The sequence below is a fragment of the Microtus oregoni genome, unplaced genomic scaffold (assembly GCF_018167655.1).
Source record: "Microtus oregoni isolate MIOR12 unplaced genomic scaffold, Mior012 000006F_ref0000085, whole genome shotgun sequence".
Lineage (NCBI taxonomy): Eukaryota > Metazoa > Chordata > Mammalia > Rodentia > Cricetidae > Microtus > Microtus oregoni.
Window position 1 is genome coordinate 55,432,011 of NW_024543065.1, and position 9,050 is coordinate 55,441,060.

A 9,050-nucleotide genomic window follows, 5' to 3' on the forward strand; every position below is an offset into this window, starting at 1 on the left:
GGGCGGGTTTGCCCTCATACAGAGTTGAATCCATACAGAGGAAATCCATCAGGGTAATGGGGGTCGCATTTGGGGACCCAGCTAAAGGATGGTCCTCTGACTAGGCACAGGGAAAGGGCTCCATCAAGACAGCGGATAAGGATGGCCTATGTGGGCAGCGAGGTGGCACATCTGTGGGTGATGAGAAGGGTCAGTGCACAGGGCACATAAAGGAATTGGAAGAACTGAATTCTGGAGAGGAGGCTCTGGGGGGTGGGGAAAGTGAGCTACACCTGAAGATGTTACATCAGGCCAAGACTCTACACCTGGTGGAAGAGGTCGGAATGGATAAAGGCAAGGGATGGGTGCAGACTGTAGGTGGGGGTCCTCACATCTGGTCTGGGGCTAACATCTGGAAAACTTTAGGAAGGAGGGGATGCATCTGGGCTGAAGGCCACACAGCAGGAGGGGGCTTCTGAGGGTGGTTGAGCCTTTAGAGAGATCTAGTCTGGGGTACAGAGCTGGAGTAAGAACAGGGCCAAGGGAGGGTCTGGCATGTAAGAGGGGAAAGCCTTTGGCCCCTAGCCGTCCCGCAATCTTGGGCATTCTGTGCCCGGGCAGGCGCCAACCCGCACAATCGCTTTTGTTGTCTGGGCTGGTTCAGCCTCCCTCTCTGCTGGGCGAGTTGCCCCCCTCTTCAGTCGCAGGAGCCCGAGCCCGGACGCCTGGCTTCCCGGCCCCACCCCGATGGGTCAGCGTCTTTGGCCTGCGTCTAGTTCTGTCCCTGGCTCACCTCGTACTGCCGGACGCAGGGGTCCCTAGAGGTGGCCGCGTCCTAGGGAGTGGGGTGGACTGAGCTACAATGGGGGACTGGTTGGCGGCGGCAGCACCGTGGGAACCAGACGGCTTTATCTGGCCCGGAACCATCCCCCTCCGCCCCCTACACGGAGGAAGGGCGGATGTTCTTACCCCGGGCCTGGCCGGCAGGGGCGCGATGTGGGGGCCTCCTTTTCAGCAATGCCCGGGCCCACGGCCCTCGGGGACGCCTTTGCCTCAGCAGAGCTCGGGCCTCCTGCAAACTGGGTGGAAGGGGACGGAAGAGGCTGTCACCACTGTTAAATTGGTTCCCTTACCTCAAGGAAAGGGCCCCCTAAGCTAGAACTTCTAGGAGTGCTCTGCCCAACACTGCCCCCAGCCCTTTTATGGGGAGCAAACCTTGGGTGTTCTTTAGAGAAATGCTTTCAGAGAGAAGACTATGAGAGAGAGAGAGAGAGAGAGAGAGAGAGAGAGAGAGAGGAGAGATGAGACTTAGACATGGAAGGGACATAACAAGAATAGAGAGATGAGGTGGATGGAAAGAAAACGGGGTGGGGCATAGAGACAGAACAGATCAAGTGGAAAAGACCCAGTGATTAAACTGGGCAAGGAGGAGAATCCATAGAAACACAGTGACTACAGTATGTGTCACTGTGTGTGAGGGGGGGAACTAGATGTCCCTGAGGGAAGATCACGGAGGAATCACGTGCTTACGTCAGTGGCTGCCAGTTGAGGGACACCTGTCTCTTCTCCACCGGGCTGGGGCTGGACACTGGAGGTGTTGGGGTCAGGCACCCCTGGAGGTCTGTGCACCTGTCACGTGGGCAGTTTTGGACCCTGCAAAAAGCTTCAGAGACAAGCAGGGACTCAGTGGGACATCAAGGAGTCTGAGCCTCTATCGAATGCATCCTTCTATTCATTTTGGGCGAGGCTGGGGAAGGCAACCTCTCACCCCCTACCTACCCGCATCCCATGTGGAAGAACCCACCTCTGGGACAGCGGTTCCTCCTAGGTGTCTGGCCTAGGCAGCAGAGACAGGCAGCAACACTGTAAAGAGAAGAACGGGGCTGTTCAGCTTCCTGGCACCCCAAAACTCCCCAAAGGAAGGCAGGGGTGGATCACAGAAAAGAAACCAAGACAAGACTTGAGGGAACCCCAAGCAGATAAGTAACTCAACGTGAGGCATTTCTCTGCATGCCTGTGCAACCAGAGGAGGCAAACTGGCCTAGGCTTTCAGTATAAGCTACAAAAAATTTACATCTATGTATCTTATGAAATTCATCATCATCAATCATCATTATTCGAGACAAAGAGTCTCATTATGTAGCTCTGGTTAGCCTCAAACTCGTTAGCATTTTGAGACAGGTCACACACGGTAACCCTGACTGTTCTAGAACCTACTGTGTAGCCCAGGAAGTCCTCAGACTCACGACAATCCTCCTACTTCATCCCCTCTAATGCTAAGGTTACATACGTAAGCCACCACGTCAGGCTTAAAATGATTTTAAGAAACAGTCAAAAGAGATCCCTAAGTGCATCATCTCCAAGCCCGGCCTGTCTGGCATCTAGAACTCCGCCCACTAATTCGTCGCGTCAGTACTCAGCCGCCATCCTGAGCCTGGTCGGTAGGTGGCGCCACACACACAGACCTCAGCGGCTGTGCACCGCGGTGTCTCCTTAGACTGCGGGTCCAGCTTAGTGCTGAGGTGGAAGGGGATACCGGAGTCCCGGATTGGGAATCCCGAGGCCTGACTTTTATCCGGTTCCCGCCTTTCCAGGCTGAACGTCCTGGGACCAGCGTCTCCTGGTCCTCGGGCTTCAGTGTCTGAGAGTAAAGGGTCTTTACTGGACATGTCTCCGCGCCACAGGGTCTCAGCGTCAGCCCCTTCAGGGTACTGCCAGAACGTCGCAAACCAGCCCCCCCCCCAGACAAGTCCATTATCCCCAAGTTAAAGGGGGGCGAGGAATGACGGTGCACTTCAGGCCCAGAGAAGACAACCCTGGAAGATGCTGAGAAAGGGAATCCAATGCTCAGACCCATTGTAGATAAGTAGGGTTCAGTGGGTTAGCAGGCTATCACGGGGGATCCTTCGAGACCCCCCAACCCGGTCGCCATTCCTCCCTCTTTTTCTCCAGGTTAACCCCTTCCCAGCCCCGCCCCCGGCGCGGCTCGGGTTACTAAACGCATTCCCAGAGACCGAGGCGGGAGCAGGGCCCGCGGCCTTTGTAACTGAGCGGAGCGCAGGGATGCCAGGCGCAGGGCTGGGGTTCTAGGCAGACCGTCTCCTCCAATCCTGTCACCCGCAGAAGAGATGGATGCCTGTAACCCCCAAGTTAAAAACAATCCTGGATCTTTCCGCCAAATCATTCGTAATTCATTTAATCCTGATGAGCTCCGATCTCAGCATACTAGAGCACCAGAAAACCCGAGTATCCCCTACACAGGTTCCCCTAGTCCCCCTGCCAGCGGCCCATTCGCGTCTTCCTATTCCATTAGAACAAAATAGAGTCCTTTCCAATTAACTCAGCGCCCCTAGAAACTCATAACACGGCCATTTTTCTTCACGACCTTCTAGCACCTTATTTTGTTGGGCACTCAAGAAACTTGGGGAGCTCCAGGTTAGTTCAAGGGCCCCACCCATCTCATTCTAAGACAAGTGGAATCTTTACCGTGGTAACAACTATCCCCCAATAAACTCGGGGATTGGCTGGAACCTTATCCATCCCACCACCCTGGAAGTCTCAGCACTTCTCGAATTTTAGCGCCTGCAAAATACGGACTCCTAATAGATCCAAGAGCTTTGACCACAGCATCCTATCAAAAGCATTTGCTTTGGAGTCTCCTAAATCTGAGGGTGTTGCTCCTCCGGAACTATCAGATTCACTGGGTGCAGCATGCATGCGGAAGAAGAGTCTGCAGTGGGCTTACCCGGCCTGGTGGCCCGGGACCACCGAGTCCTCTACGGCCTGGCTAGAGCTGGGGGTGGGGCTGGGGCTGCTAGCAGAGGTGGCAGTTGAGAGCAGCAGGAGGAGGAGGAGGGGGCGGTGGCCACAGAGGCCAGACCGGCGCATCCTGTCGGGTTCAGAGTCCGGCTCCGGGAGGGCAGTGTGTCCAGTGGGTCCTGATCCGCTTGGCCCCAGCCCCGCCCCCTCTCCCGCCCCAGCCGGAGGCCGACTCACTTTCTCCACGGTGCAAGCCTGGGGCTGTGAAACTTCCCGCCAATCAGATCCCTGCGCTGCCAGCGCTCTGAGAGAGGCCAATGGGTTCGCGACAAGGGAGGGGCTAGACGGACAGGTGCCGGGCGGGGTGGCCCAGGCGGGGAGTTCTGGAGGTGGGAAGATTTCCAGGAATCAGGTACTTGACTGCAACAATCTCTCTTGAGCAGGGCCAAGGGACAAAAGTGGTCGCCACCGAGATGGATGCATAGGGCGGCCCAGGTCCTCTAAGCTGGACTTAGGCTAGCAGGCCTCACCCCTCACTCAGGGCTGGGAGGATTCTGTTAGAATGTAGCTCTCTCTGGCTAATGGAACTGATAGTTCCCCCAGGTACCTACCTATCAGGCGAGAGACCAGATTCTGCTGTTGTACCAGACGTAATGGCAGTCCCCAGGATGAGGCAGGGAGAGCCTGAGCTCCAGGCCAGCCTGGGCTACATCATGAGTTCTTCCTTTCCTCCTCAGCCACCCCAAATCTCGAAGAAACAAGAAAGTAGTTTTGGGGTACTAATCTTACATCCGACCCAGGTGTCATCTCTGTCGACCACATCAAGCCTTCCGGAAAGATGGCCCTGCCCGCTGTTTCAGCCTCACCATCTGCAAAAACTTGTCCCTCCCAAGTTCTGCCCTCTGTGAATCCAGGCTACGCCCTTGACCAGACAGCTCCCTGAGAGCTCCCAGCTCTACCCCTCCCACACCCCTTTCAGCCTTGGTCCCTAGAAGAAACCAGAACCCCTTCCTGCTCCACTCCTTAGGTCTCCCCCAACAACCCACACAAGCCCAGAACAATAAATAGCCTTTGTTCTTGGAGACTGCCAGTTTCCTCCTTTCTGGCAGGGAGGAGCCTAGGCTACAGGAGATCATAAGCCCACCCACTCCCCACTCATGTTAGTGGGTTCCAGGCTCCAAGCCCTTGTTACAACCTCCAAATTCAGTGGGTCTCAAGCCCAACGTCTTCCCCTCTCTATAAACTTGAATTTCAGCCTGGCATGGTAGTATAAGTCCTGAAACACCAGCTCTTGGGAAGGGGAGCCCGAGGAGCTCCAGGCCAGCCTGGTGGAAAAGCAAATCCAGAGCCTTCAAGAGATTACATGCAAAAACCTGTTTCAAACAAACCAACCCCAAGTCCCCACCTTCTTAGCCTCACAAACCTAGAGCTTCAGTCCTGCTCCCACCCTCGCCCCCGCCCCCGGGAGTTCCTGCTTTTGCTTGAGCTTAGACAGAGAGAAATGGGAGAGGGATTCCCTTGGAATTCCAAACCCCACTCTTCCTGTTGCTCCACTACTGGGTTTTGAAGTCTCATCGCTCAACAGTTTGACTGTTTTTTCCCTCGAATCTGCTTGGAATTGCCTTGGTCGCCTGTTCCTCCTTACTTTACCTTGAGTGTTTGAGCATGGCAAGTGTGTGCCCACCCTACACCAGCCAGCTGGTTGACTAAAATAAAGCATTAGCCCTGCCCCCAGGCATATTGAGGTTCCAGCTATACAGAAGGTAAGCAGGCCTCAGGCCCGACTGAGAGCAGGGAATGTTCCACATTCATGCCATCCCCAGTCCCATTCTTTCCAACGGAAGACATACAGGGCACACACCTAACCCCTCCCTGCAGTGAGCCACACGGGCTGATTCACACAGCCACCTTCACACCATTACTGCCATCTACAGCAATGCATGCCTCCGCCCCACGCTAAAACCTAGACATCGGGCCTACCCACTGTCCAGGGTCATCAGGCCCCAGGTGCACGTTGCCAGGCAGGACTCATCACAGCTATCCATAGGCTGACCCAATGCCATAATGGAGTTCCAGTTTTGCCATTAACTGTGCTCCGTGCTTCTGTCTTTGTGGGATCCCCCCAAGTCCCTGCTCACACAGCCCTGTGGGGTACCATGCCCCTCACCTGTCTCTCCCCTCCCCATATCCTACCCTGTGGCTGGAGCATTTGCTGGGGGCGCTGCCGAAATTTCTCCCTTCTGCCCAGGATCCAGGGCATCGTCAATGCTCGTTGCTAGGCAACAGCCTCTGGCTCACCACTGCAACTTCCGGGGATGGCAGGGATGGTATTGGCTTCCCTTCCCCCCCTGAATTTGAAGTCTCCAGTTCCCATTTCTTATTTTTATATCATATTTATTTTTTTTCCGGATCCTAGTAGGATCTCAACACTTCAAAACCCTCTAGAGCTCTAGACTATGGCATTCTAGAAGATTCTCCACATTGTTCTCTCCTCCAAACACTTTCATTCCGATTGAAAAAACACTTTGATTTGACAATATGCTCTGTTTCTTCTAAAATCATGAGGATTCCAGATATACAAGAGTTTTCTGGCATGGAAAAAAAGTCCTCGGTGTTCTAGATCTCTGATCATTACAACGCACCCTCACATTTTAGGCTGCCTGACAGTCTAGTTCCTAATACCTTAGAATCCCTACCGTCACATACTCCCCAGGACTGTACTGGCATGTGACAAATAATCCAGAGTTTGGGGTCCATGGACCCCAGGTTTGAGCATCATTCACCTTTTCACACTCCCATCTGTGTCCCGGATGGGCTGTGATCCACAGAACTCTATACCTCTTTGTGTCCTGGATGGGCTGCGATCCAGAGAACTCTATGCCACTTTGTGTCCTGGATGGGCTGCGATCCAGAGAACTCTATGCCACTTTGGATTTTTTTTTTTTTGAGGGGTGGAGTAAGGTTACTCAGTCTGGCTTCAAAGTCAGGGTAGAGGATGACCTTGAACTTCTGCTCTTCCTGCCTTAGCATAGGGAGTGCTAGATTCTAGGCGTGAGCACTGGGCACACCACGACAGATGGGGGTTTCTGGGAATTTGTTACATTCCCTCTTGTTCCCTTGGCATCTCAGCGGCCTGGGTTCTCTGCATCTGCTAATCTTTCATTCAGCACTGCTTGTTTTTTGAGTCTTTTTGTTTGGTTTGTTTGGGTTTTTTGTTTTTGTTTGTTTTTGCTTTGAGACCAGGTCTCACACTGTGTAACCTTGGCTAGTGTGGAATTTACCACGTAACTGGGCTGGCCTTGTACTCAGAGAGATCTACCTGCCTCTGCCTCCTGAGTGCTGACCTAACGGCAGGCACCCCCATACCAGACCAGTGCTCTTTGTAACCGATCTTCCACTCTGACCACCTAGGACTGACCCCTCTTCCTAACCTCTGAGGGCTCAAGGCCCAGCTCAGGACTCTACCCGTTCACCATACCGACTGCAGTGACTGATTCACGAATGGCTTCCTGACTTGGTTCAAACCCATGAAAACCTGTCCTGTGGTTTGTGTTTGTTTTGTAACGAAGTTTCTCTGTGGAGCCAAGGTTGGCCTTTGTTTTTTTTTGTTGTTGTTGTTGTTGTTTTGTTGGTTTTTTTTCCCAGGGTCTCTATATGTAGTCCTGGTCAAGTTGGAATACTCTATGTAGACCAGGCTGGCCTTGAACTCACAGAGATCCACCTGCATCTCCCTCCTGATTAAAGGTGTGGGTCACTACCGCCTGGCCAGATTGGACTCTTAATTTGTGTGCTAGTTTTTTATCTCTAGGTATGAAAAACACCTGGCAAAAGTTACCTACAGGAGGATTTATTTTGACTCACGCCAAGGATACAGGCCATTGTGGCAGGGAAGTCACAGATACATTGCGTACTCAATGAGGAGACAGAGAGCAAAGGACAGAGGCGCCCAATTCACCCTCCTTTTCATGCAGTCTGGGCTAGCAGCCCATGAGAAGGGGTCACCCAATTGAGGGTGGTTTTTCCATAGGATGGCACTGCCCACATTGGAGGGTAGGTCTTCCCACTTTAATGAACCTAACCTACACCATCCTTTGGAATGCACAGAAACCAACCTAAACTGGTTAATTCCTCTCAAGCATGAGGTTTATCTCCTGGGGAGGGGGGGTCCTAGATCCTGGTAAGTAGCTTCTGTTTCAGCCTCCAGAGTGTTGGTATTACAGGTGTGTGTCACCACAATGAACTCAGTCCTGTGGTTTTGGGTTTGTTTTTTTTTTTGTTTTGTTTTTTTTTTGTTTTTTTGTTTTTTTTTTTTTTTTTTTTTTTTGTTTTTTTTTTGGCTACCAGAAGGGAGACACAGGGACAGTGAGGGGTCTTCTGGAATTGAATTGTCTGGGCTGCAGACAAAGTATCCCAGATGGAAACGGGCAAGAATTAAAGTAGAAAAGCCATTCTAAATCTGAAGCCGGGGATAAGCCAATGCCTTCTCTTCTTTGCTTAATCCAGAAGTCAGATGTTTCTGATTTTTGTTTTGCTCACTCATTCATTCATTCATTCATTCATCTATTGGCAGGGTCTCTCTACATAGCCCTAGCTGTCCTGAAATTCACTATGCAGACCAGTCTGGACTCACACTCACAGAGATCCGCCGTGGGATAATCCTGTACACTGTGAGGATGTGCTGAGTTCATTGTTAAGAAAGAGCAGATTGGCTGATAGCTGGGCAGGATTTTCAGGACAGAGAGAATGCTGGGAAGAAGGAGAGCAGAGTTGGAGGAGCTGAGAGCCAGACACGGCAGCAGCAACATGGGAAGTTCACAGATGTGGCAAACAAGCCTCGGAGCAGCACATGGATTAGTAGAAATGGGCTAAGCTGCTAAGAGCTGGCTGGAGACAAGCCTAAGCTATTGGCGGAGCATTTATAATTAATGTCTTTTTATTTATTATTTATTTATTTTGGTTTAGCAAGACAGGGTTTCTCTGTAGCTTTGGAGCCTGTCCTGGAACCAGACTGGCCTCGAACTCACAGAGATCCACCTGCTTCTGCCTCCTCAGTGCTGGGATTAAAGGTGTGTGCCACCACCGCCTGGCTTTATTTAAAATGTTTTTTATACCAACCATAGTTCCTTCTTCCTTCTTTCCTCCTGCTCTCTCCCCCCCTCCTCCCCCCAACCCTATCCACTCCTCAGAGAGGGTAAGGCCTCCCATTGGAGTTAATAAAACCTGGCATTAAAAGATTTGAATTTGGGAGTGTCCGGTGGGACAGAACTGATTGGCGGTCTAGACAGAAACTCCGCCTACAGGGAGATCCTCCT